This window comes from Tamandua tetradactyla, chromosome 2, assembly GCF_023851605.1.
Source record: "Tamandua tetradactyla isolate mTamTet1 chromosome 2, mTamTet1.pri, whole genome shotgun sequence".
Classification (NCBI taxonomy): domain Eukaryota; kingdom Metazoa; phylum Chordata; class Mammalia; order Pilosa; family Myrmecophagidae; genus Tamandua; species Tamandua tetradactyla.
The window spans coordinates 201,502,529-201,530,110 of record NC_135328.1 but is presented as its reverse complement, the minus strand read 5'-3'; the positions used below and the strand labels follow the sequence as shown (position 1 = coordinate 201,530,110).

The following is a 27,582-nucleotide window of genomic DNA, read 5'->3' as shown; positions in this document are numbered from 1 at the left end:
TCACCTTTTGAAAGCTTTTTTTTTTTTACATGGGCAGGCACCGGGAAACGAACCCGGGTCCTCTGGCATGGCAGACAAGTGTCCTTGCCTGCTGAGCCAACGTGGCCCGCCCTTGAAATCTTTTTTTCAGAACTTCTTATTTAAAGATCCATCTCTGCTTGCACCGAACATTGCCTTTTGTTGGTCTTCCATGGGAATCTGTTTTCAAGGGCAAGATGGATTGATAGGATCTATAATATAGGCTTTTCCAAAGCTCTTTGCAAAAACCTTCCACTTTTGTCAATAGTAGGTTGGCAAGCTTTCCTAAAGGGTTTGCCACAATGCTGATCTTTTATTTCAGGTGTGTTGGAGGTGAGGAGGAGCAAGGTATGTTCAGATTGGGCAGGAGCAGTAAAGGTGAGGACTTGACGTCAGCAGAGTCATGAACTGCTGGAAGCTTCCTTAAGGGAGTGGTTTGCATACTGCAGATTGAGGCCCAGGAGTGAACTGTAAAATTTAAAAGGTCGCAACCATCATTAAAGGGAAAAATAAAATAGAAAGTTTGAGTGTGAATTGTACACGATAAGTTATTATTTCATGAAGTGTGTGTGCCTACATATGTGTATTTGTATTGCAATGTAGAATGGATTCTAATGTGAGTTCGAGTCAACAGAACGGAAAGCCACTATTAGGTCATTTCATCCACCAGTTTTTAAAACAGTTTTGCAGAGCCCTGGCCGGGGTGGGGGTGGGGTGACATTTGGTAGGCCAAACAGGTTAAAAAAAAAAAAAAAAGAACGCACGGACTTTGTGAATTCTTAAGTCCAACATCTATTCTCTCATGAGCCTCTCCAATGCACAAGAACAGGCCAAGCCCTTCCGGTGTTTTAAGCATGAAGGCTTTGGCTCATGCAGCCAATGTGACCAGTGGAGGTCACAGTCCTGCCCAGAGCCCCTAGACCAAAAGAAGAAATAGACTTCTCTCCAACAAGGAGGAAGAAGCCCTAATCAAGCAACCAGGATTTGCTGAGTGCCATGTCCTCCTGGCTGGTTCAGCACCATATCCTGTGATTTCCCTATCCCATGTCTCTGCTTTTTTCTTGCTGTTCTCTGCCTGCATGTCCTGTATCATCTCCTAATGTCCAAATGCGTCTATAACTGTACTTAAGATTGGTTTTATGATTATAAAAGAAAATACATGTTCATTTTTAGAGAATTTGGAAAACAAAATACAGAGAAAAAAACTTATAGGCTATTCCATCATCCAAATTTAACCAAGGACACCTGTCTCGGGTCAAGGGCCTTACCTGATTACACAATCCACACTGAGCTGCTCCTCCCTAATACGTGGAACCAGTTCCTCCCACCCTCACCCCACGTTTATAAGCATATGCTACAAAATCAGGATCATGCTATATATACATAACATTTAATAGTCTGCTTTTGCCACTGGGCATACCATGAACTAAAAGTGCAGAATACATTTTAATTTTCTATAACCAAGAAATCTGAAAAATAGATGAGGTAAATTACCCCAGGCCAATATCAAAACATAGCTATAGTTCTTCCCTTTGTACACGTTAGTTGTCTAAAAAATTTTAGATGCCTCTATTTATTAAAACTCTTGCCTTCAGGAATAAAAAGATTAAATAAGATGGATAAAATGCAGTCCCTACCCCAGTGGAGCTCATGGTGTATGGCAGGAAAGAGGCCGGGATTGGAGGGACAGTCAGGCAGCAACAAAACCAGGTGACTGGTGACCTAAGAGAGGGGGGAAGTACAGTAGCAATGGTCAGTGTTCTGCAGCCAGTGTCTCAGCCACAAACACTGAAACCTAAGCAGGTAACCTCACCTCCCTCAGCCTCAGTTTCCTCTTCTGTAAAATGGGCATGGGTTTAATAGGATACTGTATAAAGGGCTTAGACCATTACATGGCAAAATATAAGTATTCCATCAATGGGAGTTATGTCCATGTTTCACCAAATTTTGGATGCTCCACCAACAAACTATGTCACCTATTGATTGTAAAACACATCCTGATTTCAAAATGGGGTGGGGGGAAGTGTCTTAGATTCCGGTACATACAATATTATGTATGGAAAGTTCTGGGAACATTGAGGTGGGCTCCTGACTCGCCCCAGCAACATGCTCCTCTGTCACTCTTAGCTTCTGTCTGTCTCTGTGCTTCTAGCACCTTAATTTTGTCTTTTACTTTCTTTTCTGTTTCAGCAGTTTCTCAGGTTTTCCACTAGGGGGCGCCTGGCCCTTGGGTGCCTTCAGCAGGAGCTGGGGCCCTGAAGATCAGTGTAACCCTGCCACCCCATTCCTCTATTCTCTTTCATCCTCTTTACCTCTCCCTTCACACCCATCATTTTTCCTGACTCAGCAACCAGGGACCCTGATTCAATGCTCAGAGGCTCTCTGGAGGGTTTCAGAACTCAAAGAACAGCCACAGGACCCTTGCCCTCCCCAGGCCCCACCCACCGCAAGCTCGAATTCCAATTCTGGCCTCCAGCTTTCCTCCAGGTCTCACTTGCACCTTCAATGACAAGAAACTCTACTTCATGAGGCTCCTGTTCTGGCCAGAGTCCATGTAGTGGCTATGCCTTTAGGCTCTGGAGTCAAATTCAGCTGGGTTCTAGTGTCCCAGCTTTGACCCTGGCTCAGCTGGTGACTCAGGGCCCCGTCTACTCTGTTCGTGGGTGAATCTCTATAGCCTGGCACAGGAGAGACACTCTTTTGGTGAATGAGTAAATGAGCTCATGCCTGGAAAACCCAATCTGTGCATCAGTTTACTCACCTGTAAACGAAGTTAATAATAGTACTTACTACAACAGGTTCTGAGGACTCCATGAGACTGTGCCCGGAAATATGCTTAGTCTCACGCCTAGTATGTAGTAAACCTTCAATAAATGTTTCTTTTTTTCTTTTCTTTTATGCCTATGGCCTAGCTCTCCTCTTATGATCTGAAAGTTCTCCTTCAAAGCAATTTGAATTCTGATTCCTGAAACGTCCACCCACTGGCCTTGGTTTTTGTTTTATCCCTGGGAACCAGAAAGAACATTTACTGCTTTTTCCAAAAGATTTCAGTTCCACTCAGCATACAGTTGTGGCCTATTTTATGCCAATCACTGGGGTTGCCAGGACAATGATATGACCCTAGTTTCTTCTTTGGGTACTTTTGGTCTAGCCAGGGAAACAGCCAATTCAGCAACAATAGATGCTCATAGAATATTTTCAATAATAAGATTTATTTACTAAGCTTTTCTTTACTGTGTCTCATGTAATCTCCCTAGGTGTTTCTGGGCATTCTTATCCCATTTTACAGATGAAGGAACTGAGGCACAGAAAAGTTAACAGGGCTGCTGAACAATGGGGCCAGGATTTGGATTCTATCTCTGACTCCACAGTCGATGCCTTACCCTCTAAGTTATGCCCACACACGAGAAGATGCTCTGGGGGCTGTGGGATATTTGGGGACCACTTTCCTGTCCCTGAGTGGTCTCTTTTCCAGGCCAAACAGCAACCACCTTACCTTGCTATCATGGCCATGAACTGCCTTCCCAGTATCTGTTCCCCACCTCTTCCATCATCAGAGCCAGATTTGGCTCTGTGGAAATTTCAAGTGATAGGGTGGGATTGGTAGCACCCCCAGTTCCAGGGTGTGCTCTGATAGCTCAAGCCAAACAATGTATCCTGTCTTCCCAGCACAGAGATGAATATACCTATGTCAGAGTCAGTGATTTGTCAAGAGAAGTCAGCAGGGCTTCTGAGAGAGACAAGCTGCTTCTTGCTTCTGCAGGACTTCTTGAAGAGATACTCCCTCTTTCCCTGGACGGTGTATTGAGGGGATGTGAGAGCTAGAAGTGCAGCTGCTCTTATTGTCAATGTGGAATTCCTTTTGGGGATAAGGATAAAGCCAACATACAGAGGAGGGCAGAGCTCCGAGACTTCATATTAAGATGTCAGTCACCTGAAGGCTTCCAAGGTGGCTCCCCTCACCCAGCTGCTGGCAGAAGGCCTCAAGGCCTCAGTTTCTCATCAGCAGGGCTTCTCCTCGACAGTTGGCTTCTCCCAGAATGAGCAATCCAACACACAGAGAAGGGAGGAAGCCACCGTGCCTTTTATGACCTAGTCTCTGAAGTAATATTATTTCTATTATGTCTCCATTTGTCAGAAGTGGGTCAACCCACACCCAAGGGGAGAATTAGCCTTCCTTTTGAAGGAGGTGTCAAAACATTTATGGACTAATTTTAAACTACCATTATGGTGATACTACTTGAGCTGCTGGATCAAGCCCATAACTGAGGACCCATCTCTGAACTTTTAGATACACAAGAAGTTAATTCCTCTTATTGTTTAAGCCAGTTTGAGCTGGGTTTTCTGATCCATGCAAATCAAAGAGCTCCGGCTAATACCTCCAGAGCCTCATGGAAATTGCCTTCATCTTCATCTCATTCACCAGACATGCCTTGTCTGACCATATCCCTCTTAAGCGCAGTGGAGAGAGCTTGGCCCAGGCTCCAGGAGAGAAAGGATGGGCCCTTCACAGACTTCAGTCCTTTAACCTACAACAAAGTCACATGACACTTTTCCATGACCACTGGTGAAGATGGCTATAGGAAGCCCAGATTCTTCTGTTGACCCAGGACCCATCATAGTCTTCCTTCCACAGACTGACTCTTGCTAAGCCATGGTTTTTACACCCTGGACTTGCCCTTAAACATTTGGCATTTCTAGGGCTCTCTGTATCAGTCCTTTTTGGGATTCTGGGGACAAAACGATCACGTGGCCAAGTGGAGAAAGTGCTGAGTCAGCTTCCACCCTGCCTTGCTGTGTGAACTTGAGCAAGTCCCTGCCCCTCTCTGGGCCTCAACATCTCCCCATATGAAAGCCAAAGGCTGGATCCACATATCTGAGGATGCTTTAGGATTTTCTCAGTTCACATCTATCCAGAGGAGACAGGAAAAATTTAAGGAGCAGCCTCACTTTAGACAAAAGGGCTTAGGTGGTAACTCATATCTTAACAGAGATAAATCCCACACACTTCAAGTCCTCTGCCATCCACTGCATCATTAAGATTCTCCCAGCAGCTTATGAGGAGACAGGGCAAGGGACTGGAAGAAACAGAAACCCAGTAGCAATACATGTCATGTGCAAAGACCTACAGTATAGACACGGTCTTACCTCCAGGACCTGTGATAAAACATCAGCTGTCATTGAGTGCTTTCTGCTCTCCGTGTGCTAAATGCTTTCTGTGTGATTGTCTCATTTCATTCTCACGTCAACCCTGATGGGTGGTTACTATTATTATCCCCTTTTTACAAGATAGATAAGGAAACTAAAGCCCAGAGAGGAAAAGAAACTAGTTCAAAGGTAGCAGAATTAAGCAGTGGAGCTGAATAGCTCAAAGCCCATGTTTTCCATCTGTAAAGACCCAGGGTCCGGGTCTCACCCACTCCATTTTGAGAGCAAGTCACATGGCAGTTGATGTGACTGGGACAGAGGCTAAAGGTCAAAGCTAGTAACCAAATCTCAGGAGAGTCTGCTGAATCTCCATTTTAACCAAACCTCATGAGGCTATTAAACTTTACAAGCCTTTCCCTAGGCATGCCTCTTTCCTTTCTTGACTTTGGGAGGAGTGCAGACTTTCATCTCCCAACCAGCAGCCTTTGAGGAAGCTCTTCCTCCTATCTGTAAGCCCTTAATTAAATTCATGGGGAATCTTCTGTCCAGGGTGGTCTTTGGCCACGACGTTTTGCTGGACTGGGACACCATCGCACAACACGCCCTCTTGGAATTCACAGGAACACAAGGGTAGGAACAGGGTGAGGAAAACTTGAGAGTGAAAAACCTGAGCTTTTGAACAAACTCTGAACATCTGCTGGCTCTGTGGCTCTGCATAAGTCACCTTTTTTTTTTTTTTTTTTTTTTTTGCATGGGATAGATCCCGTAGAGTTTGTCATAGGCTGCCATATGATCCTCTCCTATTTTCCCTTCTAGTTGCTCCAGAATATAGGAGGCCAGAGGGCTTAAATATTTTTTTATCATCACTATTGACTTTTTTTCCTTCTCGTTTATGTGAATAAAAACACATGTACAAAAAACCTATAAATTTCAAAGCACAGCACCACAATTAGTTGCAGAACATATTTTAGACTTTGACATGGGTTACAATTTCACAAATTTAGGTTTTTACTTCTAGCTGCTCTAAAATACTGGAGATTAAAAGAGATATCAATTTAATAGATTCAGCATTCATACTCATTTGTTAAGTCCTATCTTCTATGTATAATTCCACCATCACCTTTCATCTTTCCATACCTCTCTTTGGGGTTGTTTGGACTATGGCAATTCTAAATTTTTTATATTGGAAGGGTCTGTCACTAATATGGGCTAGGGAGATGGAACTGTCTGATGTTCTAGAGAGTCTGGGCCAGGTTTCAGGACTTATCGGACCAGGGACCCATCTGGAGGTTGTAGGTTTCTGAAAGTTACTCTAGTGGCTGGAACTGTTGTGGTCTTATATATTGCCCTAGGTATTCTTTAGGATTGGCTGGAATGGTCCTGGTTGGGGGTTGGCAGGTTATGATAGGTGCAAGGTCTACCTGAAGCTTGCGTAAGAGCAACCTCCAGAGTAGCCTCTTGACTCTATCTGAGCTCTCTCTGCCACTGATACTTTATTAACTACACTTCTTTCCCCCCATTTGGTCAGGATGGAATTATTGATCCTATGGTGCCAGGTCTAGATTCATCCCTAGGAGTCATCTCCCACGTCGCCAGGGAGACTTTCACCCCTGGATGTCATGTCCTACGTAGAGGGGAGGGCAATGATTTCACTTGCAGAGTTGGCCTTAGAGAAACTGAGGCCACATCTGAGCAACAGCAGAGGTTTTCCAGAAGTAACTCTTAGGCATGCCTATAGGTAGTCTAAGCTTCTCCACCACCTACATAAGCTTCACAGGAGTAAGCCTCATGATCGAGGGCATGGCCTATAGATTTGGGTGTCCTAAGGTTTGACACAGTTTCAGGGGATTCCCTGATGGTAAGGTTTAATAGTTCCACAGACTTTCGCCCCTCCCTCAGGGGACTTTGCCAATACTTTTTGATTATCTGCTTAATATACTCTAGGATGTTTCCAGGCATTACAAGAACCTATACACGATTAAAGGACCTCTTTCTTATTCTGTGCTTCCTGTTTTTCAGTTGTTCAAATGAGTATACAGATAGGTTGAATTAGATTATGCACTACAGAAAATTTCAGTTCCAGATCAAATAAACCTTTCTTCCATTGGTCTCAAAGAGTATGTGTGGTTCTAAAATATAGACACTGTCTTCCTTACCCCTATGTTCTGAATTACTGTAACCCCAACCCTGTTCAGCTTCATTCTTATCTCTAAATATCAGGTTATATATATATATATATATATATACAGTCTCTCAAAATCCAGAAATAATAATCACCACTCCGGACTTAATGTGTCTGCTCTAAAAGCTTACAATCTAGGACCCTGTTTTCTTATAAGCATTTTCTAAAGATGACCGTACCGTTGTTTTTTTGTTTCTGGTTTATTTTGTCTCACCAAATGTCCCACTGTTCATGCACATCGTTGCATGCCTCACTACATTGTACCTTTTTGTAGCAGCACAACCTTTGTTCATAAGTATACACCATTGTTCACCAATCTAGTTCCCCATCAGTGCATCCTTCAGCCATCTGCATTCATCAGGCATCATGTAGAGGCCCAAACTCCACAGTCCATCAACATTCTCAATTTTAGAAAATTTCATTGTTCCCAAGAGACAGAAAACCAATAAACACACCATCGCCCAATAGGAAATTTAAACCTCCTTAACACTTGTCCCTCACCCCATTATTTATCTTTGCTGTTGCTGTAGTAGTGCTGATGGTTTCCTTTTGAACATAGCTCATAGCATGTAATAGCAATTTTCCCCCTGTACCCTGGACTGAAACACTCTCTATACAAGAATCATATCTTTGAGGTAATTCTTATGATAATTCATATTTGTAGTGTGAGTCAGTGGGACACATAGGTTTATACAACCCCTTTCAATCTTGTTCATTTCCAATATGGTAATATTACTTTTAGACTCACTAGAGAATCACCTTTGCTCCTATCCCTGTACATTGGAGTTCAACCACATTAGCTAATGGTTTGCCCATCTCTAGCTTCTATGTATCTCTAAGTCCTCTATAATCTGTATTATAAACCTCTGATTATACCTTTATGCTGGTCATAAAAGTGGAATCATACAGTATCTCTCCTTTTGTGTCTGGCTAATTTCACTCAGCATTATGTCCTTAAGGCTCATCCATCTTGCCATATGCTTCAGGATGTCACTGTGTCTTACTTTTGCATAATATTCCATCATATATATATACCAGATTTTGTTGATCCACTTGTCTGTTGATGGGCATTTTGTTTGCTTCCATCTTTTGGCGATTGTGAATAATGCTGCTGTGAACATCGGTGTCCAAATGTGTGTGTTGTTGCTTTCAGCTCTTCTGAGTATATACCAAGTAGTGCTATTGCTGGATCATAGGGAAGCTCAATATTTAGTTTCCTAAGGAACTGCCAAACAGTATTCCATAGTGGCTGCACCATTATACGTTCCTACCAGCAGTGCATTGAGTGTCCCAGTTTCTCCACATCCTCTCCAAAATTTATAGTTTCCTGTTTGTTTAATAGCAGCCATTCTTATAGGTGTGAGGTGGTATCTCATGGTAGTCTTGATCTGCATTACCCTTATAACTAATGAAAATGGGCATCTCTTCATGTGCTTTTGAGCCATCTGTATTTGCTCTTCAGAAAAATGCCTATTCAAATCTTTAGCCCATTTTATAATTGTTTCTTTTCTTGTTGAGTTGTATGATTTCTTGGTATATACAGGAAATCACACCTTTGTCTCATATGTGATTTCCAAATATTTTCTCCTATTGAGTTGGCTGCCCCTTCACCTTTTTGACAGAGACTTTTGAGGTGCAGAAGCATTTGATTTTGAGGTGTTCCCATTTTTCTATTTTTTCTTTTGTTGCTTGTGCTTTGGATGTAAAGTTTAGAAAGCTCCTTCCTGTTACTAGCCCTTGAAGATGTTTCCCTACATTTTCTTCTAGGAGTTTTATGGTGCTAGTTCTTATATTTAGGTGTTTGATCCACTTAAGTTAATTTTTGTATAGGGTGTAAGATAGGGTCCTCTTTCATTCTCTTGGCTATTGATATCCAGTTCTTCCATGCCCATTTATTGAAAAGACTATTTTTGTTCAGTTCAGAGGATTTGGGGACTTTGTCAAAAATCAGTGACTGTAGATTTGGTGTTCTGTTTCTGCACTCTCAATTCAATTCCATTGGTCAATGCTTTTGTCTTTGTGCCAGTTCCATGCTGTTTTGACCACTGTGGCTTTATAATAGGTTTTTTTCAATTAATTAATTTTTTATTATGATCATTCCATTCTACATATATAATCAATAATTCACAATATCATCACATAGTTGCATATTCATCATGATCATTTCTTAGAACATCTGCATCAATTCAGAAAAAGAAAGAAAAAGACAACAGAAAAAAATTCATACTTACCATACCCCTTACCCCTCCCTTTCATTGATCACTAGCATTTCAATCTAAATTTATTTTAACATCTGTTCCCTCTATTATTTTTATTCCATTTGTTTTACTCGTCTGTTGATAAGATAGCTAAAAGAAGCATCAGAACACAAGATTTTCACAATCACACAGTCACATTGTGAAAGCTATTATCATTGTACAATCATCTTCAAGAAACATGGCTACTGGAACACACCTCTACATTTTCAGACAGTTCCCTCCAGCCTCTCCATTACATCTTGACTAACAAGGTGATATCTATTTAATGCGTAAGAACAACCTCCAGGATAACCTCTTGACTCTGTTTGGGATCTCTCAGCTATTGACACTTTATTTTGTCTCATTTCGCTCTTCCCCCTTTTGGTCTAGAAGGTTTTCTCAATCCCTTGATGCTGAAAGTCTCAGCTCATTCTAGGATTTCTGTCCCACATTGCCAGGAAGATCCACACCCCTGAGAGTCATGTCCCTCGTAGGTAGGGGGAGGGCAGTGAGTTTGCTTGTTGTGTTGGCTGGAGAGAGAGGCCACATCTGAGCAACAATTTATAATAGGCTTTAAAGTCAGGGAGTGTTAATCCTCCCACTTCGTTCTTCTTTCTTAGGATGCTTTTAGCTATTCGGGGTCTCTTTCCCTTCCAGATGAATTTGGTAGTTAGCTTTACCAAATCTTCAAAGTAGGTTGTTGGAATTTCGACTGGTATTGTGTTGACTCTGTAGATCAAATTGAGGAGAACTGACATCCTAACTATATTTAGTCTTCCTATCCATGAGTAGGGAATGTCTTTCCACCTATTTAGATCCTCTTTGACTTCTTTTAGCAATGTTATATAGTTTTCTGTGTACAAGTCCTTTATGTCCCTAGTTAAGTTCATTCCTAAGTATTTGATTCTTTTAGTTGCCATTTTGAGTGGATTTTTTTCCTTAACTGACTCCTCAGCTAGGTCATTGCTTATGTATAGAAATGTTACTGATTTTTGTACATTAATTTTATATCCCGCCACCTTGCTGAATTTATTAGCTCAAGTAACTTTGCTGTACATTTCTCAGGATCTTCCAAGTTTGGTATCATTTCATCTGCAAATAATGAGAGTTTGACTTCTTCCTTTCCAGTTTTGAAGCCTTTTATTTATTTGTCCTGCCTGATTGCTCTAGCTAGAACTCCTAGCACAATGTTGCATAACAGTGACAGTGGGCATCCTTGTCTTGTACCTGATCTTGGGGGAAAACTTTCAGTTTCTCTCCATTGAGTATGATGCTGGCTATCAGTTTTTCATATATTCCCTTTATCATATTGAGGTAGTTACCTTTTATTCCTAGCTTTTGGAGTATTTTTATCAGGAAAGGATGCTGAATTTTGTCGAATGCTTTTTCAGCATCAATCGAGACGATCATGTGATTTTTTTACTTTTGATTTGTTAATATGCTCTATTACATTAATTGCTTTCCTTGTGTTGAACCATCCTTGCATTCCTGGTATAAACTCCACTTGGTAATGGTGTAAAATTCTTTTAATGTGCTCTTGGATTCAATTTTACTAATATTTATTGAGAATTTTTGCGTCTATGTTCATTAGGGAGATTGGCTTGTAGTTTTTCTTTCTGATAGCATCTTTACCTGGTGTCATGGTTAGGTTCATGTGTCAACTTGGCTAGGTGTTGGTACGTGTTTGTCTGGTTGGGCAAGTGCTGGCGTGTCTGTTGGTATAAGGACATTTCATAGAATTAAATCATGATCACATCGGCTGCATCCACAGCTGATTCCATTTGTAATCAGCCAAGTGGAATGTCTTCTGCAATGAGTGATGCTTAATCTAATCACTGGAAGCCTTTCAAGGGGGATTCAGAAGAGACAGGCTCTCTTCCTGCTTCAGCCAGTGATCCTCTCATGTAGAGTTCACACAGACCCTCCATCAGAGTTGTCAGCTTCACAGCCTGCCCTATAGATTTTGGACTCTACATTCCCACGGTTACGTGAAACACTTTTATAAATTTTATATTTATGGATATTTCCTGTTGATTCTGTTTCTCTAGAGAACCCTAGCTAATACACCCAGTTTTGGTATTAAAATGATATTTGCTTCATAAAATGAGTTAGGTAGAGTTCCTTTTTCCTCAATTTTTTTTGCAAAGTTTGAGCAGGATTGGTGTTAGTTCTTTCTGGAAAGTTTAATAAAATTCCCCTGTGAAGCCATCTGGCCCTGGGATTTTCTTTTTAGGAAGATTTTTGATGACTGATTGAATCTCTTTACTTGTGATTAGTTTGTTGAGATCTTCCATTTCTTCCTGAGTCAATGTAGTTTGTGTTTCTCCAGGAATTTGTCCATTTCATCCAAGTTCTCTAGTTTGTTGGCTATAGTTGTTCATAGTATCCTCTTATGATTTATTTCTTCAGGGGCTGTGGTAATGCACCATTTCTCATTTCTGATTTTGTTTGTTTGCATCCTCTCTCTTTTCTTTGTCAGTCTTGCTGTGGTCTATCAATTTTATTGATTTTCTCAAAGAACCAACTTTTGGTTTTATTGATTCTTTCTGCTGTTCTTTTGTTCTCCCATTCATTTATCTCTGTTTTAATCTTTGATATTTCTCTTCTTCTATTTGTTTTGGGGGTTAGTTTGCTGTTCTTTCTCAAGTTCCTCCAGGTGTGCTGTTAAGACCTTGATTTTTTTGCTCTTTCTTATTCTTAATATAGGCATTTAAGGCAATAAATTTTCCTCTCAGCACAGCCTTTGCCACATCCCATAAGTTCTGATAAGTTGTATTCTCATTTTCATTCATCTCCACATAGCTACTTATTTTTCTAGCAATTTCTTCTTTGACTCACTGGTTGTTTAAAAGTGTGTTATTTAATCTCCATATATTTGTGAATGTTCTCATTCTTTGGTGGTTATTGAGATCCAGCTTCATCCCATTGTGATCAGAGAAAGTGCCTTGAATAATTTCAATATTTTTAAATTTATAAAGACATGTTTTGTGCCCCAGCATTTGATCTATCCTGGAGAATGTTCCATGAGCACTAGAGAAGAATGTGTAACCTTGTGCTTTGGGGTACAATGATCTATATATGTCTGTTAGGTCTAATTCATTTATCAAGCTAACTTCTCTATTTCCTTGTGATCTTCTGTCTGGTTGTTCTATAGAGGTGTGCTGGTTTGAAAGGCAGTATGTCCCCTAAGAAAAGCCATGTTTTGATATAAATCCCATTTCATAAAGGTAGAATAATCTCTATTCAATACTGTATGTTTGAAACTGTAATGAGATCATCTCCCTGGGTGATGTGATTTAGTCAAGAATGGTTGTTAAATTGGATTAGGTGACGACATGTCTCCACCTATTTGGGTGGGTCTTGATTGGTTTATTGGAGTCCTATAAAAGAGGAAATACTTTGGAGAAAGAGATTCAGAGAGAGCAGAACAATGTAGCCATGAGATGCAGAGAGTCCACAAGCCAGCAACCTTTGGAGATGAAAAAGGAAAATGCCTCTCGGGGAGCTTCATGAAACCAGAAGCCAGGAGAGAAAACTAGCAGATGATGATGCTGTATTTGCCATGTGCCCTTCCAGCCGAGAGAGAAGCCCTGACTGTGTTCTCCACATGCCTTCTCATTTGAGAGAGAAACCCTGAACTTCATTGGCCTTCTTGAACCAAGGTATCTTTACCTGGATGCCTCTGATTGGACATTTCTATAGACTTGTTGTAATTGGGACATTTTCTCGGCCTTAGAAGTGTAAACTAGCAACTTATTAAATTCCCCTTCTTAAAAGCTGTTCCATTTCTGGTATATTGCATTCCGGCAGCTAGCAAACTAGAACAAGAGGAGAGTGGTATATTGAAGTCTCCTACTATTATTGTTGAAACATCTATCAGTCCCTTTAGTTTTGTCAATGTCTGTTTCATGTACTTTGGAGCTCCTTGTTGGGAGCATAAACATTTATGATGGTTATATCTTCTTGGTGAATTAACCCTTTATATACTACAGTTTGTTTAGCCACTCTTCTGTTGATGGAGATTTTGGCTGTTTCCATCTCTTTGCAATTGTAAATAACGCTGCTATAAACATTGGTGTGCAAATGTCTGTTTGTGTCTTTGCCCTTAAGTCTTTGGAGTAGATTCCCAGCAATGGTATTGCTGGGTCGTATGGCAATTCTATATTCAGCTTTTTGAGGAACCGCCAAACTGCCTTCCACAGTGGTTGCACCATTTGACATTCCCACCAACAGTGGATAAGTGTGCCTCTTTCTCCGCATCCTCTCCAGCACTTGTCATTTTCTGTTTTGTTGATAATGGCCATTCTGGTGGGTGTGAGATGATATCTCATTGTGGTTTTGATTTGCATTTCTCTAATGGCCAGGGACATTGAGCATCTCTTCATGTGCCTTTTGGCCATTTGTATTTCCTCTTCTGATAGGTGTCTGTTCAAGTCTTTTTCCCATTTTGTAATTGGGTTGGCTGTCTTTTTGTTGCTGAGTTGAACAATCTCTTTATAAATTCTGGATACTAGACCTTTATCTGATATGTCATTTCCAAATATTGTCTCCCATTGTGTAGGCTGTCTTTCTACTTTCTTGATGAAGTTCTTTGATGCACAAAAGTGTTTAATTTTGAGGAGCTCCCATTTATTTATTTCCTTCTTCAGTGTTCTTGCTTTAGGTTTAAGGTCCATAAAACCGCCTCCAGTTGTAAGATTCATAAGATATCTCCCAACATTTTCCTCTAACTGTTTTATGGTCTTAGACCTAATGTTTAGATCTTTGATCCATTTTGAGTTAACTTTTGTTTAGGGTGTGAGACATGGGTCTTCTTTCATTCTTTTGCATATGGATAGCCAGTTCTCTAGGCACCATTTATTGAAGAGACTGTTCTGTCCCAGGTGAGTTGGCTTGACTGCCTTATCAAAGATCAAATGTCCATAGATGAGAGGGTCTATATCTGAGCACTCTATTCGATTCCATTGGTCGATATATCTATCTTTATGCCAATACCATGCTGTTTTGACCACTGTGGCTTCATAATATGCCTTAAAGTCAGGCAGCGCGAGACCTCCAGCTTCGTTTTTTTCCCTCAAGATGTTTTTAGCAATTCGGGGCACCCTGCCCTTCCAGATAAATTTGCTTATTGGTTTTTCTATTTCTGAAAAATAAGTTGTTCGGATTTTGATTGGTATTGCATTGAATCTGTAAATCAATTTAGGTAGGATTGACATCTTAACTATATTTAGTCTTCCAATCCATGAACACGGTATGCCCTTCCATCTATTTAGGTCTCCTGTGATTTCTTTTAACAGTTTTTTGTAGTTTTCTTTATATAGGTTTTTTGTCTCTTTAGTTAAATTTATTCCTAGGTATTTTATTCTTTTAGTTGCAACTGTAAATGGGATTCGTTTCTTGATTTCCCCCTCAGCTTGTTCATTACTAGTGTATAGAAATGCTACAGATTTTTGAATGTTGATCTTGTAACCTGCTACTTTGCTGTACTCATTTATTAGCTCTAGTAGTTTTGTTGTGGATTTTTCCGGGTTTTCGACGTATAGTATCATATCGTCTGCAAACAGTGATAGTTTTACTTCTTCCTTTCCAATTTTGATGCCTTGTATTTCTTTTTCTTGTCTAATTGCTCTGCCTAGAACCTCCAGCACAACGTTGAATAATAGTGGTGATAGTGGACATCCTTGTCTTGTTCCTGATCTTAGGGGGAAAGTTTTCAATTTTTCCCCATTGAGGATGATATTAGCTGTGGGTTTTTCATATATTCCCTCTATCATTTTAAGGAAGTTCCCTTGTATTCCTATCTTTTGAAGTGTTTTCAACAGGAAAGGATGCTGAATCTTGTCAAATGCCTTCTCTGCATCAATTGAGATGATCATGTGATTTTTCTGCTTTGATTTGTTGATATGGTGTATTACATTAATTGATTTTCTTATTTTGAACCATCCTTGCATACCTGGGATGAATCCTACTTGGTCATGATGTATAATTCTTTTAATGTGTTGTTGCATACGATTTGCTAGAATTTTATTGAGGATTTTTGCATCTATATTTATTAGAGAGATTGGTCTGTAGTTTTCTTTTTTTGTAATATCTTTGCCTGGTTTTGGTATGAGGGTGATGTTGGCTTCATAGAATGAATTAGGTAGTATTCCTCCACTTCAATTTTTTTGAAGAGTTTGAGGAGAGTTGGTACTAATTCTTTCTGGAATGTTTGGTAGAATTCACATGTGAAGCCATCTGGTCCTGGACTTTTCTTTTTAGGAAGCTTTTGAATGACTAATTCAATTTCTTTACTTGTGATTGGTTTGTTGAGGTCATCTATTTCTTCTTGAGTCAAAGTTGGTTGTTCATGTCTTTCCAGGAACCCGTCCATTTCATCTAAATTGTTGTATTTATTAGCGTAAAGTTGTTCATAGTATCCTGTTATTACGTCCTTTATTTCTGTGAGGTCAGTAGTTATGTCTCCTCTTCCATTTCTGATCTTATTTATTTGCATCCTCTCTCTTCTTCTTTTTGTCAATCTTGATAAGGGCCCATCAATCTTATTGATTTTCTCATAGAACCAACTTCTGGTCTTATTGATTTTCTCTATTATTTTCATGTTTTCAATTTCATTTATTTCTGCTCTGATCTTTGTTATTTCTTTCCTTTTGCTTGCTTTGGGATTAGTTTGCTGTTCCTTCTCCAGTTCTTCCAAGTGAACAGTTAATTCCTGCATTTTTGCCTTTTCTTCTTTTCTGATATAGGCATTTAGGGCAATAAATTTTCCTCTTAGCACTGCCTTTGCTGCATCCCATAAGTTTTGATATGTTGTGTTTTCATTTTCATTCGCCTCGAGGTATTTACTAATTTCTCTTGCAATTTCTTCTTTAACCCACTCGTTGTTTAATAGTGTGTTGTTGAGCCTCCACGTATTTGTGAATTTTCTGGCACTCTGCCTATTATTGATTTCCAACTTCATTCCTTTATGATCCGAGAAAGTGTTGTGTATTTCAATCTTTTTAAATTTGTTAAGACTTGCTTTGTGACCCAGCATATGGTCTATCTTTGAGAATGATCCATGAGCACTTGAGAAAAAGGTGTATCCTGCTGTTGTGGGATGTAATGTCCTATAAATGTCTGTTAAGTCTAGCTCATTTATAGTAATATTCAGATTCTCTATTTCTTTATTGATCCTCTGTCTAGATGTTCTGTCCATTGATGAGAGTGGGGAATTGAAGTCTCCAACTATTATGGTATTTGTGTCTATTTCCCTTTTCAGTGTTTGCAGTGTATTCCTCACATATTTTGGGGCATTCTGGTTTGGTGCGTAAATATTTATGATTGTTATGTCTTCTTGTTTAATTGTTCCTTTTATTAGTATATAGTGTCCTTCTTTGTCTCTTTTAACTGTTTTACATTTGAAGTCTAACTTGTTGGATATTAGTATAGCCACTCCTGCTATTTTCTGGTTGTTATTTGCATGAAATATCTTTTCCCAACCTTTCACTTTCAACCTATGTTTATCTTTGGGTCTAAGATGTGTTTCCTGCAGACAGCATATAGAAGGATCCTGTTTTTTAAACCATTCTGCCAGTCTATGTCTTTTGATTGGGGAATTCAGTCCATTAACATTTAGTGTTATTACTGTTTGGATAATATTTTCCTCTACCATTTTGGCTTTTGTATTATATATATCATATCTGACTTTCCTTCTTTCTACACTCTTCTCCATACCGCTCTCTTCTGTCTTTTCGTATCTGACTCTAGTGCTCCCTTTAGTATTTCTTGCAGAGCTGGTCTCTTGGTCACAAATTCTCTCAGTGATTTTTTGTCTGAGAATGTTTTAATTTCTCCCTCATTTTTGAAGGACAATTTTGCTGGATATAGGAGTCTTGGTTGGCAGTTTTTCTCTTTTAGTAATTTAAATATATCATCCCACTGTCTTCTAGCCTCCATGGTTTCTGCTGAGAAATCTACACATAGTCTTATTGGGTTTCCCTTGTATGTGATGGATTGTTTTTCTCTTGCTGCTTTCAAGATCCTCTCTTTCTCTTTGACCTCTGACATTCTAACTAGTAAGTATCTTGGAGAACGCCTATTTGGGTCTAATCTCTTTGGGGTGCGCTGCACTTCTTGGATCTGTAATTTTAGGTCTTTCATAAGAGTTGGGAAATTTTCAGTGATAATTTCTTCCATTAGTTTTTCTCCTCCTTTTCCCTTCTCTTCTCCTTCTGGGACACCCACAACACGTATATTTCTGCGGTTCATATTGTCCTTGAGTTCCCTGATACCCTGTTCAAATTTTTCCATTCTTTTCCCAATAGTTTCTGTTTCTTTTTGGAATTCAGATGTTCCATCCTCCAAATCACTAATTCTATCTTCTGTCTCTTTAAATCTATCATTGTAGGTATCCATTGTTTTTTCCATCTTTTCTACTTTGTCCTTCACTTCCATAAGTTCTGTGATTTGTTTTTTCAGTTTTTCTATTTCTTCTTTATGTTCAGCCCATGTCTTCTTCATGTCCTCCCTCAATTTATCGATTTCGTTTTTGAAGAGGTTTTCCATTTCTGTTCGTATATTCAGCATTAGTTGTCTCAGCTCCTGTATCTCATTTGAACTATTGGTTTGTTCCTTTGACTGGGCCATATTTTCAATTTTTTGAGCGTGACCCGTTATCTTCTGCTGACGTCTGCGCATTTAGACAGATTTCCCTGGGTGTTGGATCCAAAAGTTTGGAAGATTTTTCTGTGAAATCTCTGGGTTCTGTTTTTCTTATCCTGCCCAGTAGGTGGCGCTCGTGGCACACGTTTGTCTACAGGTCCCACCAGTAAAAGGTGCTGTGGGTCCTTTAACTTTGGAAAACTCTCGCCGTCCAGGAGGTTCGCTAGCCGAAGCAGCTTGGAAGAGTGCCAGCCGGCCTGGGGTCCGAATGCGGGGAGGGTCGCTGGCCGCCGCAGCCCGGGAAAGCACCCGTCCGAATTTCCTAGTCAGCCCGGGGCGCCAAGCGTGGCGGGAGGGCGCCAGCCGCAGTGGCCCGCCCGGGAGTGTGCACCGTTCCCGGGGAGTCACGGGTTTGGAAGGGGCCCCCCGTCACCGTTCTCCGCAGCCTGGGGATTTCCGATCCAATCCTCTCAGTTGGTCCGGGGGGCCGCGCCTGGTGTGGGCGCCAGCCACCGCGGTTTGAGGGGACCGCCTGTCCAATTCTCCCAGCCAGCCCGGGAAGGGGGAAGGGAGTCACTCCCGCTGCTTGCCGCCCCGCTCGGTGAAGCCCGCGCCCCTCGGCGATCTCACCAGAGTGGGTTCTCTCAGCCAGCCAGCCGTTCCAGGATGGGGTATGCTGTCTTTTTTATCTCTGTCGTGGCTTTGGGAGCTGTTCTGTATCGTTTCTACTCCCCTAGTAGCTGTTCTGGAGGAGAAACTGAGATCCGCGCGTCTTACTAAGCCGCCATCTTCTCCGGAAGTCCCCTGAATTAACCCTTTAATTAGTATATAGTGTCCTTCTTTGTCTCTTACGATGTCTTTACATTTAAAGTCTATTTTGTCTGATATTAGTATAGCTACTCATACTTTCTTTTGGTTACAACTTGCATGGAAAATCTTTTTCCATCCTTTCACTTTCAATGTATTTGTATCCTTGTGTCTAAAATGAGTCTCTTGTAAGCAGCATATAGTTAGATTATGTTTCTTAATCCATTCTGCCAATCTGTATCTTTTAATTGGTAAATTTAGACTATTAACATTGAAAGTTATTACTGAAAAGGCATATCTTGATTCCACCATCTTATCTTTTTTATTTTATTTTTCAGATCTATATATTCTTTTCCCTCTTTCTCTTTGTATTCTTTAAATTATCCTTAGCAGTACTCTTCAATTCTGTGCCCTTCTCCAGACCTCTCTCCTGTCTTTTTTTCTCAGCCAGCAGAACTCCTTTAATATTTCTTGTAGGCCAGTCTCTAGTTGACAAATTCTTTCAGGACTTCTTTGTCTGTGAAAACTTCAATCTCTCTCAATTTTGAAGGACAATTTGGCTGTGTACAGTTCCTGGCTGGAAGTTTTTCTCTTTCAGGATCTTGAATATATCATACCACTGCATTCTCACCTCCAGGGTGCTAGTTGAGTCTGAACTCAGTCTTATTTTATTTCCCTTGAATGTAGTAGATTATTTTTCTCTTGCTGCTTTCAGTATTTTCTGTTTCTCTTCAACATTTGACAGACTGATTAGTATGTGCCTTGGGGAAGGCCTATTTGGATTTATACTGTTTGGAGTTCATTGGGCTTCTTTGACCTGCATGTTTATGTCCTTTATGAGGGTTGGGAAGTTTCCCCCCATTATATCCTCAATTACTTTTCGTAGCCTTTTACTCCTTTCTTCTCCTTCTGGGACACCAATGATTCTTATGTCTATCATTTCCCTGAGTTCCCATTCAATTTTTTCCATCTTTTTTTTGCCATTTACTGTTTTGAGTCTTCGAGGTCAATTATCCTGTCCTCTATATCACTTAGTCTTTCTTCTGTGTCTTCAAATCTGGTGTTGTGTGCCTCTAGTGTGTTTTTTATTTGGCCAATAATGTCTATAGTTTCTGTGATTTCCTCTATTTATTCCTTCAAATTCCTCTTTTGTGCTCTTCTACTGTCTTCTTGATCACCTTATGTCATTTGCTATTCCACTTATTTTATCAGGTAGAGTTGTATGAATACCTTTGATTAGTTGTTCCAATGTGTGTGTCCCCTCTGGTGTTTTAATTTGGTCATTAGGCAGAGTGGTATCTGTCTGCATTGTGATATGCTTAGTGATCTGCTGTCTTCATTGCATGTAGATATCTTGATTGATTTACTTTGGGAGTTGATTTCTTTCAGTAGTCTAAAGCCTTGAGTTTGTGGAATGGTTGTACAGCAGGGAGCAGGGCAGGGGGCAGAGCACTCAGTACAGTGATTTGTTTCAGGGCAGGTATGGGTACAGGTTGGGGATGTTATACTGATGCTTATGAACCTGGGCGCCCAGTGTCCAGAGAGGATGTAGCCATGTGGCTGTACTAGTCTGGGAGATATAACCCTGGTATGTGCTGGTCTATGGCATGGGGCCCTTTGTGTGTATGTGTAGAGCTGTGGCAGTAGGTTGGCGTTCAGCCTTCATGGATTGGGGGCAGATGTGACCCAGCTGCGCAGGTTGGCACTTTCTCAGAGCTGGGAAGCGAAGCTGAGAGCTGTGCACATGTGCGGTTCTAGGACTGTTATAACATATGGTTCCCAGATCTGAATGACGTGATTGGGTGCCTGTGTGCATGCGTAGGCCTGGGAGTGCTGTTAAAGGGATGCGCTGAGCTCAGGCGAGGTGAGGCTGTGCGACACTGTGTGTGTGGGGGGGTAGCCTAGGTATGGAGGTTAGTGCACACAACCTTTATGCCTTGGCAACAGCCTGCAGGGAACAGGGAGGGGGAGGTAGTGCTTGGGAAGGGTACAGGAGAGGTGGGCTGGGCTGCACTTGGGGTGGGGGTGTAGGGCAGGTACATGCATTGGAGGCTGGTGGGGAGGGGGTACCTAGAGGGCGGGGAATGGGAGAGGGTGAGGGGGTTCAGGGGTGTGGAGTGTGGGGTGACTCGCCAGTCACAGGGCTGTGCTGGTGAGGGTAGTGCACCCCAGGAACGTGGCCTGGCTTACTTCCTAGTCCCATGTTCCTGTCGGTGCACTTCTGCATGCTCCGCGGCTCCACACCTCCCTGCCAGGCTCCAGCTTTCTGCCTTTCAGGTCCTCGGCCTCTGCAACCAGGGCTCTTGCATGTGGTGAAGAAGGCTCTCCCAGGTCAGCCGCACTCCCAAATTGACGCCTCAGTTGCCCTCCTGTCTCTTCTCTAACTTTTCCATGGAACAGGACTAATTTTGAGCTACTCTGTTTGGCTAGCTTCCCAGAAGTACTCTGTAAGTCATTTTTTGATCCTCGGTTTCCTCATCTGTAAAATGGAGATACATCTACCTGAATTGTAAGGATTGTGGGAAAATATTTTTAGTGAGAGCATATATGTGAATGTCTCTCTCGTAATACAAAGAGCTGTTTAAATGCAAGACGTCTTTGTTTTTCTTAATCCCAGAACAGAAACTGGGGCAGGCTGATCAGGGTGGGCCAAGAGTCTCAAAGTGGCCATTTCTGCTCTTGGCAGATGTGAAGTCCTCAGGAAAGGAGGAGGCAGGGTGGGAGGGAAGGTCAAAGTCCTGAGTCCTTATCTAGAACTGTCCTTCTGCTCTAGGGCCTCCAGGGGAAGAAAATCTTCTGGCCTGTCATCAGAGTTCCAAACATTCCTGAGGGCCCTGCGGGGAATAAATCTGTCATTTCCCGACCCAGCACTAGCCAGGGAGAGGCCTGGATGGGCTGGCTGCACTCCACCCTAGAATAGCCTCTGTCCTTGTCATTGTCCAGGACTCCACTCCAGGCCCAGGCACCACAACTCTATCCTACCATGAGTCACGCCAGACTCCAGCAGCGAAGACCAGCTGCCCAACCTTAGCTACGGGCGGCTTTGGAAAGTGAATTGGAATTTGGAGTCAGGAGGTGGAGGCTCTGGTTCTGGTTTTGCCCCCGACTGTGTGATGACTGGCAAGTCCCTTCCTCTCTCTGGGCCTCGGTGTGAAATAAGAAACAGTAGCTTCAGGGCATTGAAGTTCTGTGGTTCTGGTCCTCAAGTCTCATCCTGGGTTTAGACAACAGCCACACACAACAGCTGTCATGAAGTGTTGCCTCCTGATTGCTGACTCCTTCTCCCAGGAGTCTCCTTTTCTCCCAGGAGCTATTTCTCCTTTTCTGCTGGAGAAACAGCTAGCCCTACCTATGCTGCCTTCTGTTGTTGGTCAACAGTCTTCCCAACCATGGATTTCACATGTGAGTCGTCTTTACAGTTTTGTGTTTTGGATTCTTCCTGAATTTCCAGTTCATTCTTTCTCCCAATTAGGCAGCGAGCTCCTTCAGGATAAGAGACTGGAGCTTGTTTACTTCTGTCCGTCCTCAAAACTCAGCATTGGTCTTGACACAGAGGAGTCCCAGACCCATTTTCTGATTGTTCTAGGGCCATCCTTGAGGTCCTTGATGAACACTGGCTCCACCCACCAGTGCCAGCTGGAAAGAGTTCTGGCCACCCAGGAAGGAATGCCAGCCTCTGTTCCTGGCTCTGCTCCACGGTGCTTTGCAAACACCCTGGAGAAGGCAAGGACACAACAGACATATCTCAGGGGTTGGGGGAGGCCAAGGGCATGGGCTGGTACTCCAGCCCCCACATCTACCACCTAGAGCTGCTCCATTCTTCCTTTTTTTACACATTAGGCTTTCACATGAGATTTCTGTTTTGTTTTGTTTTACACCTTTACTGAGGTTTACTTGCTATAGAATAAACAGACATATTTAAAGTATACAATTTGATGACTTCTGATATATGCATATGTCTGTGAAACCATCACCACAGTCAAGATAGTGACATATCTATCACCCCCACCCCAAAGATTCCTCATGCCCTTTTTAAATTTTTTCCTTGGCCTCAGCCCTCAAGAACCATTCCTTCCTTTCTGCCTCTATCACTCAGTTTGCCTTTTATGTAAATGGAACCATACAGTATATATACTCTTTTTTTTTCTGGCCTGGCTTCTTTCAGCATAATTATTTTGAGATTCATCTGTGTTGTACAAGAATCAATAAGCTTATTTCTTTTTACTGATATACCACAAGTTATTGATCCATTTTGATCCATTGACTTATTGGATATCCTGGTTGTTTCCACTTTTTAACTAAAGCTGCCATGAACATTTCTATCCACAAGAGTATATCTGAAGGAGAAGCTGCATTTCTTAAGAAAAAAAAATGCTGAACAAGTTGATCCTTGAAATCACAGAATCTTTTTCTTTTTAAAGAATTTTTTTCTTAATTAATTTTTTACTTTTTTAAAAAAATTCTTAACTTATGATCATTCCGTTCTACATATATAACCAGTAATTCACAACATCATCACATAGTTGCATATTCATCATCATGATCATTTCTTAGAATATTTGCATCAATTCAGAAAAAGAAATAAAAAGACAACAGAAAAAAATTCATACATATCATACCCCTTACCTCTCCCTTTCATTGATCACTAGCATTTCAATCTAAATTTATTTTAACATCTGTTCCCCCTATTATTTATTTTTATTCCATATGTTTTACTCGTCTGTTGATAAGGTAGATAAAAGGAGCATCAGACACAAGGTTTTCACAATCACACAGTCACATTGTGAAAGCTATATCATTATACAATCATCTTCAAGAAACATGGCTACTGGAACACAGCACTACATTTTCAGGCAATTACCTCCAGCCTCTCCATTACATCTTTAATAACAAGGTGATATCTATTTAATGTGTAAGAATAACCTCCAGGATAACCTCTCGACTCTGTTTGGGATCTCTCAGCCATTGATACTTTCTGTCTTATTTCACTATTTCCCCTTTTGGTCGAGAAGGTTTTTTCAATCCTTTGATGCTGAGTTTCAGCTCATTCTAGGGTTTTTCTTAATCTCTTGATGCTGAGTCTCAGCTCATTCCAGGATTTCTGTCCCATGCTGCCAGGAAGGTCCACACCCCTGGGAGTCATGTCCCATGTAGACAGGGGGAGGATGGTGAGTCTGCTTGTTGTGTTGGCTGGAGAGAGAGGCCACATCTGAGCAACAAAAGAGGTTCTCTTGGGGGTGACTCTTAGGCCTAATTTTAAGTAGGTTTGACCTATCCCTTGTGGGGTTAAGTTTCATATGAACAAACCCCAAGATTGGGGGCTCAGTATTGCTTTGGTTTTCCCACTGCTTGTGAGAATATCCAGAATTCAACCTGGGGAAGTTGAATTTTCCCCCTTTCTCACCATTCCCCAAAGGGGACTTTGCAAATACTTTTTTATTCACTGTTCAAATCACTCTGGGGAAATCACAGAATCTTAAGGCTCTGGAACCTGTGGCCAAGTTGGGAAGTCAGGTGGAGACTAAGGGAACTGCCACTTCAAGCAGTGATGCCAAACAGACCACCACATTCGTTCACTGAGTCACAGCATGGTGGTACAGCAGGTCCCATTATTATTCCCAATTTAGAGATGAAACAGCTGAGCTGCAGAGAAGTTGATGAAACTGCCTGATGATGTGCATCTAGGCTGTGGCAGAATGCAAGGCCTGGCTGCTTAGGAGTCCAAGCTCGTAAGCACCTCATATCTGCAAAAAGCTGCCAGGGGCTCCTTTGTTTACCTGGACTCATTGTATGTTTGGGGTTGATATCTGCCTTGGCTCACATAGTGCTGGGTTCATAGGAGACACTCAGGGAAATGAATGCAGGTTTGAAGAGTGGGGACAAAGGTCAGCAGGAAGCTCCAGGCAGAGGAGGAGAGGAGGGAAACCCCTCATAATAGAGACGGCACTGGACCAGGCACTTTTCGCACATGTTCTTTCCTTTTGCCTCTCAGGAATCCTGTGAAGCAGTAATTATTATTCCCATTTTACAGGTGAGAAAACTAGGGCTTAGGATGTTTAACTAGTTAGGTTGCTGTCAGCTGCAAGTAACAGAAGCCACCAGAATGCGGCTTAAATAATCAGGACATTTATTAAGTGATAACGAAAGTTCTAAATGTGGAAGTTCCAGGTTATTAATCCAGGAGCTCTATGGTGCTTCCAAGGCCCAGGTCTTTTTTTCTCTTTTCAATCTCTGCTCATCTACTTGTCCGGCCCTCAAAGCCCTAAGAGGGCTGCAGCATTCCAGTGGCCACAGGTTGACAAAAGCATCCACAAGACAGGGAACTCTCTCCTTCCTTGCCACCCCTGTTAAGATGGAGGAAAACTTCCCAGCAGCTTCCCTGCTGACTTCCCCTCACTTCTCTATGGTCAGAATTGCCTAAACCTAAACTCCGAGAGGGAATGAGATTTTACAGAGTGGCTCAGAGCAGTTAGGACCCACATCCCTAGAACAGGGCTGTCCTGGTGAGCTGAGGTGCTAAAAGGACAGCAATAAACATTGGGGTTTGGCTGGAAAGGAAGAAGGGAGAAAGGTGATGCCTCAAAAGAAGAAATGATTTGCCCAAGGTCATCTGGCTGGTCAGAGGCGGAGCTGAGCCCTATGACACGAGGTGGGTCTGACCTGTGATTCTTTTAAAAAACTTTGTCTGTTAGTCTTGCAACATCACTATCATCTTCATTCCATAGATGAGATCATTGAAGCCTGTACTGTGGAACCCAAGAGCCTCCTTAGTCAGCCCCATTGCTCTGTTAGGAGCCTGTGTTGTAATAAAAATATTAAAAATTCCTATGTATCGAGTACTTTGTGTGCCAGCCGCATATTATCCCAGCACTTACGAGGTAAGATGCTATCATTATCCTGATATTACAGAGGCACAGAGAATTAGAAGCTTGCCTGAGGTCACGCAGCCAAAAAGGTATTTGAATGCTGCCTGGTATTCCAGGATCCCACTGCTCCAAGAGGTCAGAATGGAGCTTGGAGGAGACCCAGGCCAGTGAGTGAAAGGGTGGGTGGGGCAGCCCCCAGACCAGCTATGGAGAGCTGAGCAGTCACAGGTGAAGGCTGGCTGCTTAGGAGGCCCCGGGGCCAGGTATGGGGCTGGGAGTAGGCCAGCTGGCAGGCCCAGTGAGCCTGCAACATGAGCCCCGGAGCCATCACGGCCCACCCACAGCATCTCTCGAGTTCCAGGTCTCCTGCCCAGTCCCCGCGAGGAGACTGCAGTGTCCATTTGCGTTTTACAGGCAGTAAGGGCTCACAGCTCAGGGAAAAGGGAAATAGATGCTTACGGTTCAGAGGAACCATGAGAACTTTTTGGTCAAATGCCCACATTTTCCAGATGGAGAAACTGAGACCAATCACGTCTAAAGGGCTTTGTTTGTTTTTGTCTGTTTTGTTCACAGCCTCATCCCCATTGCCTAGAACAATGCTTGCCACATAGTAGACACTCAATAAATATTTGGAGAATGAATGGCTGGCTCAGTGAACGTGGTTTTCCCATGGTGCTTAGCACCGCACAGCTGGCACACGCTCAGGCAACACAAAGCAGCTCTCACAGCAGGGCCTGGCCTCCTTCAGCCCCTTGTTTCACAGATGGGAAGACCCAGCTTCAGAAAGAAGTGACTGGTCTGCAGTCCCAGGATTCAGCCTCACAAGGAACACAGCCCTTCCACAGGGGCACGGAATCCACAGCCCCACCCCCACCGCGTAGACACTCCCAAACACACACAGACACACAAAGACACACACGCACACACGCCTGCCTCACTTCAGTTACAAAGACAACACACCCACATTCTCGGCCATCTAGAGTGTGCATGGAGGGGGCAGGAGGGTCTCTGGCAGGATCCCCATGCAACCTAAAGGCAGAAATCGCTGCCCGGCCACCCAAAGGGCCAGGAACCAGAGCCAGAAAAAAATAATATATATTTTTTATTATATATAAAAAGTCTGCACTCCCACTTCCCTGCTCACCAGCTTTCTCCGGATTCTGGCTGCCTCCTGTCCAGTTTATGGGTCCTTCCAGTTCAAACAGCCAATGGAGACTGGGTGTCTAGGCGGCAGAACCCTCAGGAGAGTGAACCTGACTGCCCGGCCCCTGGCGCTGGAGCCACCACCCACTACTCGGGGCCCCGGGTGCAGACTGGGGGACTGGCGGGGTGTGGGCGGCTTCCCTGAGGAGGCAGGCCACACGATGCCTTCCCAGTCCAGACATCTAATCGAATTCCTTCCCAACCCCACCGTCCCAGAGAAGGCGCCCTGACTGGCCCTGACTATCTCCCGTGAAGGGGCCTCTCCACCCACGAGCACAGGATTGCCCACCATCCCTCAGTACGCATGGCTGGGGCCCTCACGTCATCCCTTGGCCCTCTGAACTAGCCATTGCTCATCTTGTGGTTGCCAGCTCATGTCTTACCTACCAAGAGTGGTTAACCAAGATCAAGTCACGCAGCACACCCATTACTCAATTTCTCATCTTCCGAGCATAGAAACAACTTTTATAGACTACAG

At 42.4% G+C, this 27,582-nt stretch overlaps 1 protein-coding gene and 1 long non-coding RNA gene across 2 annotated transcripts in view; one reads left to right on the top strand and one right to left on the bottom strand.

Annotated features, from left to right (window-relative positions):
- SRRM1 (serine and arginine repetitive matrix 1) overlaps positions 1 to 702 on the top strand; it is a 35,120-nt gene extending 34,418 nt beyond the window's left edge. The window contains exon 20 of the mRNA XM_077150795.1: positions 341 to 702. The gene's annotated coding sequence lies outside the window, so the exon portion shown is untranslated. The remainder of the gene's footprint in view (positions 1 to 340) is intronic.
- LOC143674725 (uncharacterized) lies at positions 225 to 27,582 on the bottom strand. The gene is made up of 3 exons (XR_013171192.1): positions 27,492 to 27,582; positions 1,656 to 1,740; positions 225 to 486 (listed from the first exon to the last, which is right to left on the bottom strand). It is a non-coding gene; the product is annotated as an uncharacterized LOC143674725 (long non-coding RNA).